This window comes from Euprymna scolopes, chromosome 1 (genome assembly GCF_053919585.1).
Source record: "Euprymna scolopes isolate OS-2025 chromosome 1, ASM5391958v1, whole genome shotgun sequence".
Classification (NCBI taxonomy): domain Eukaryota; kingdom Metazoa; phylum Mollusca; class Cephalopoda; order Sepiida; family Sepiolidae; genus Euprymna; species Euprymna scolopes.
The window spans coordinates 30,851,016-30,857,015 of record NC_136482.1 but is presented as its reverse complement, the minus strand read 5'-3'; the positions used below and the strand labels follow the sequence as shown (position 1 = coordinate 30,857,015).

The 6,000-nt window shown below is 34.1% G+C and overlaps 1 long non-coding RNA gene across 1 annotated transcript in view; it reads left to right on the top strand.

Annotated features, from left to right (window-relative positions):
* The first annotated feature begins 3,389 nt into the window (after window positions 1-3,389).
* LOC145280014 (uncharacterized) overlaps window positions 3,390-6,000 on the top strand; it is a 1,242,036-nt gene continuing 1,239,425 nt past the window's right edge. Inside the window, exons 1-2 of the long non-coding RNA XR_013868525.1 lie at window positions 3,390-3,427; window positions 4,103-4,142. This is a non-coding gene — a long non-coding RNA (uncharacterized LOC145280014). The remainder of the gene's footprint in view (window positions 3,428-4,102; window positions 4,143-6,000) is intronic.

Genomic DNA, 6,000 nt, shown 5'->3' with positions numbered 1-6,000 from the left:
TGAAAGAAAAAAACACAACTTTATTTAAATTGACTCGGAAATACTGAAAATAGTTTAAAGATTTTTAAAGGTAAATTAAAAAAAAAAAGGATAAAAGCAGACGTCATTTAAAATGTCGATGACAATGAAACTTGGATGAAATAAAAGGTTTAGTTTTTATTTTATTTTATTAGAAGAAATGAAAGAAAAAACAACACAACTTTATTTAAACTTACTAGGAAATATTGAAAATTGTTTAAAGATTTTTAAATGTAAATTAAAAAAAAGGATAAATGCAGACGTCACTTTAAATGTCGATGACAATGAAACTTGGATAAAATAAAAGGTTTAGTTTTTATTTTATTTTATTAGAAGAAATGAAAGAAAAAACAAAACAACTTTATTTAAACTGACTCGGAAATACTGAAAATAGTTTAAAGATTGTTGAATTTCTATTTTATTATTCATTTATCTCATTCGTTCAGGGAATGAAAAAGAAATATTTTTTTTTAGAAAAACAGACAACATTGTCGATTATTCCTGTATTTTTCTTTGCGTGTATTTATATATATAATATTAACAACGAACTTGGAATAATAATGATAACAAATATATATTTATTTACAAAAAAAAAAAGAAACCCTTCATGACCGGGGTCAAGGAAATAGATATGCGGTTTTCTTTTCCTGGATGGTTTAAATTTTCAATGCAGCACAGTACGGTTTGGGATCTTACCGTACTATTCTCCAATGCTGTTATAGCTGCCTGACTATCTGAAAGGATAGCTATTTCCTGTTGCTGAACCTCTTCCATGATCAGAACCTCAGATTCAAAAGCCTTCAACATGCGCTATCTCTCCTCCTTCTTCGGTTTTTGTCGTGATGTTTACCGAATGTTCTTCGGTGAAGGCGGGGGTGGTGTTTGGTACCACATCCAATGGTGCCAGCTCATGACTGGTGTTTGGTGTTGTATCCGATGATACCTGTATGGTGAAGACTTCTGCCTGGAAGACCGTCCTCAGTTTACCAAGATAATAAGATTTTTGACAGTTGAGCTGGTTTGAGTATTCTATATAAACACTCGCACCAATCCTATCATTCATTTTAGATCCATCAGTATAGCATTTGATTACGTTGCTTTCCAGCTCTTTTTCGTAATCTCTTGCTTTTCAAATTATCTGGTTTTAGCCATAAGGTCACCCGGTACATGCAAGAGCGGTAGTTCCTTCCTAGCCTCATTACATAAATCCACGTGACTCTTTGCTTTTCCAGTAGTCCCAACAGATCTTGACCACCACAGACCCATGAGATCTATTCTATAGGATCCCCGTATCGCTTCTGCCTTCAGGAATTCTTTAATCGGAGGGATATTCAACAGCATCTCCAATGCTCCAGTAGGTGTGCTCGGATATGCTGAAGAAGTCATTAAACAAGCAAGTCTTTGTACCTTCTGGAGTTTCTTCCTCAAGTACAGTTTCTCTGTCCCGCGGATCCAGGAAACACATACATACGACAAAATGGGACATACCATAGCAATGTATATCCACCTCATTACATGCGGCTTAACTGCCCAGGTTTTCCCCACAATTTGTTTGCATTGCATAAGGGCTGCAGTCGCCTTGGAGGAAATCTTTTTCTATGTGGCTTTTCCTGGTTAGCTTACTGTCCAGGATTACCCCTAACAGCCTTGCCTCCTTCGAAAGTTTCAATTTCTGTCCACTCAGAAAAAGGTCACCAAGTTGGCAATTCCTTTTATATGTAAACAAGACCATTTCTGTTTTACGACTACTGAATTCTAATTCATTTCGATTAGACCATTTATTAGGAATATTTAATGCCATTTTGGCAATGTGTCTGACCAATGATGCTTTTGAACCCGCGACCAGCACTGCGATGTCATCAGCATTAGCCTGGGCATAAATATTCCTATTTTTAAACTCCTTTAAAAGAGGATTCAGCATACAGTTCCATAGTAAAGGTGATACAATCCCACTTTGGGGGTTTCATTTAACTACTTCCCTTTTAACAGTTGCCCTCAGTAGTTCTACTTGAACTGTTCTGTGCCTCACCATATACTCAATCCATCGGATGAGTACTGGTGGCACATTGAGTTCTCGTAGCGACTTGAACATACTACTGAAGGGTATGTTGTCAAAAGCTCCAACGATAACTAAAAAGACACCGAGTGCCATCTTCTTTTTTGTTAGTTTACGCTCTATAGAGATCACGAATTCATGAACCGCAGTCTCTGTAGTAACCCTGGCTCGGAACTACTGTGATTGAATGATAAATATGGCATAAATGTGTGTTTGAGAGCTAATTTTTTTTGACAATCATTAATAAATATTATAAATTTATATATTAATACAATAGCAATGCCTGGAAAAATCATGGATTATATGGAAAAATGCGCGCATGAAAAGTAATATTCTTAAGATTTTATTAAACCTGGAAAAGTAAAGGACAAGAAATTCAACCTGGAAAAGTAAAGAACAAGATATTCTAGTAAAGTAAAAAATAAGAATTTTTTAGACTTAAAATATTGCAGCTAAAAATAAAATTTGAATATTGATAAATATTTTATTTATTATTTGCATATGTTGTTGTTTATTGTTAAGTTAGAAAGGGTCTCAGTCGCTGGATTGAACTTATTTCCCCCCTATTATTTGCATATATTTATGTAGTGAAAATTGTTTGAATAAAATTAATTCATTAGTTAGTTAGTTAGTAGATGGAATTAATAATTTTATAATTTACATAAAAATTAATAATTTTATTATATCATAATTAGGATCATTTAATTCATTTTGCACCCTTTTGTATATATATATATATATAGGGTGCCACAAAGTCTGGCTACATAATCTACAGCATGCTTCCACAAAGTCTGGCTACATAGTGTCGCCAGACTTTGTGGACACCCTGTATATATATATATATGAATATATATATAATTATGACTTTATACATTATTTTAATTAATGGTTACCATATTGTATTATATTTTATACTTGGGTTTTTTAGAAAGTTTTCATCGCTCAGTATATGATCTGCTTTTTTTAATCATCTTATTCGCCACCGTTTTTCTGTCCATAATTTTTACTTCATCCCATAAGGATAGATGGTTTCCCTTTTTCTTCCATATGTGATCAGCCATATTCGACTTTCAATATCTCCCCATATTTCAGCTTTCCGGTGTTTTTCTCATCATAGTTTTTTTTCCACATTTACATGTAATCTCCTATACACACTTATTCATGATTCTTTCTGTAGGCTTTATCAACCTGAAAATTCTTATCAGAATTATTTAATATGCTAAGAAGATAAAAGTTCTATCGGAAGTAAAGTTATCTCCGTTTGGTGAATAACTGATTTATAGACCGAAAGGATCCTCCTTAGTGAAAAGAAAACATGGATACCCTACCCCCACCCTTAATCTTCTGGGAACCGTCACACTCACACGTACTCAACAATTAAAACCAGTTTTCTCCCTGATTAATTACGAACATAAATGTTGATTTTACAAGGGTTACCAATTTTAAACTAAACAAATAAAAGTATTTTAAACGTTAGTCTCGTTATTGCTTAAACATCTATATCGATTTTCTGGTAACGGTTGGCAACCTGCAAATTAACGATGAAGAAAATAGTTTGATCAATTTCCGATCACATTTTTCATGTTATTAATTATTAAAGAATTATGATAATTTAAACCGAAAAATGAAGAATGTTGCTTCCCCCCCCCTAGTTACAATTCACACAAAGCCATCGACGCCATGACAGTTTCATACATTCACGTAAATTTAAATCACCATAATGCAATTAGTATTTCATCTCATGGGGACATCTCGACCGACTTCCATTAAATTAAAGTTATGAATATTAGATTTAATGTACGATATTAATTTTCGTTTTTATTAATAACTGATGTACACCCTTCGTCAAAATGACGGAAATAATATGCTTGTCCAGTGTTCTAATTCGCTATTTATCTGTATGTATTAACAAAATTCATAAAATATTAACATTTTGTTAGTAATTTGGTTTATATATATAAATTATTATCAGTTTTTTTTTCTCTAAACAAAATAAAAACTCCCACCATTGACTTTTTTTTATTGTAGAGCGAGATATTTCTTTTCTGAACACATTGCAGGCGGCGAGGTAAGTCTGAAGAGATTGTCTGACTTGTTATTTTCTTTCTCAACTCCACTTACCACTTGAAATGATTTCATCCAAAAGCTTCGATTTATTAGCCGGAAAAATAGCTGTTTAGGTGTAAAAATTGAAGCGCATGTAAACCTACATTAATAGTTTAAAGTCGTTAAATTTTAACGTTTTCTTATACATCTGTGAGGATTAAACCCTTAATATTCAGAAGAGCATCGCTTAAAACTTAATTTTACTTAGTACATTGTCATAGAATTTGCGGACCTACTTCTACCCATTCATAGCTGGGGGACTCATGAGGTAATGGATAAAGCAGCAAAAAACTCTTCCGTTAGTAAATTAACTACTAATGAGTGTTTTTTTTAAATGCATTAACCACAATGACTGTATATAAAAATGCTTTTTATCTGGATTTAAGGTTGAAATCTGATGAGTGAGTAATTCAAATATGCGATGAATATATAAGTTTATATGCCTGTTGTTTGCTAACGAAACTGATGTTATGGTGACCTTTAGAACATAATAAAAATACTAATATTAAAAGCACGAACTTTGGAAGATAGCGAATTCATCAATTCACATATATATTATATAAGCTATGAAATCACAACGGATATTTATTGATCTTTCAACATTTTATTTTTCATTCTTTTATGATCGGTATACAATAATAATAATAATAATAATAATAATAATAATAATGGCAAGCAATCTACAAAAGATTAATGCAAGCAACAGTAAACATAGTCACTAGTTTTGTCTTCTCTGCGCCAACCTCTCGAACCAAAGGTTCTCAAGTCCTTCGCCACCCTTACTCAAGGCACGCCTCCATGCTGGTCTAACTTCGGCTAGCTCCTCCCACACATTCACATCGATTCCAAGAGCAATCAGGTCCCGTTTGGCCACGTCTTTAAAGCGCAGCACCGAGCGACCGCGGCTTCTTGTTCCATTTGCCAGTCTGCTGTAGAGGATATCCTTAGAGAGACGGCCATCGGGCATTTTGCGCAGGTGTCCAAGCCAACTCGATCGTCGGATGTTGAGTGTCTGGAACAAGGAGCGGCTACCGGCACGTCGTAGCACCTTTTCTTTGGTGATTCTATCCCACCAATTGATGCCCATGATATGTCACAATCATCGGAGATGGTAGACGTTCAGTCTTTTCTCGTGACGAGCATACGTGGTCCAAGTCTCTGCTCCATACAGTAGTGTACTCAGAACACAGCATTCGTAGATGTAGTCAGGTTCCTAATGTAATTTTGTGGGAACTTTTTGGAGATTTGCAAATCTATACATTTTTGGAAAGGTTTTGGTCTCAGGAATCAGAAAACCAATGTTTGCATTTGCCCAGATGCGTATATGGCGGCCATATTGGATTTACAAAATGGCCGCCATAAGATGTACGTTTTTGAATATCGCGGCTTCTAAATAAGCTGAAAAACTGATTTTAACTAGTAAACCTACATTTTCAGGGCCAGGGAAACCAATGGCGGTGGTTATAAAATTTTCCCAGATGTGTATATGGCAGCCATATTGGAATTTACAAAATGGCCGCTGTAAAATGTACGTTTTTTTAATATCTTCGCCTCTAAATAAGTCGGCACACTGATTTTAACTGCTAAACCTACATTTTCAGGGTCATAGAATCCAATGGTGGTAGTTATAAAGCAACAACATCTTTAACATTAACCTTTAGATGCATAACTGGGTTCAAACTGATGTGGTGTTGTTTTATTGCAATATCTTTGTAATAAAAAATATGTATCATTTATAAATTCATATTTCAGCTGTTCCTAAAAAATCTTGCTTTTATATCACTAATTCAAATTGTTAATTTACCTCTGATACTTTGTCA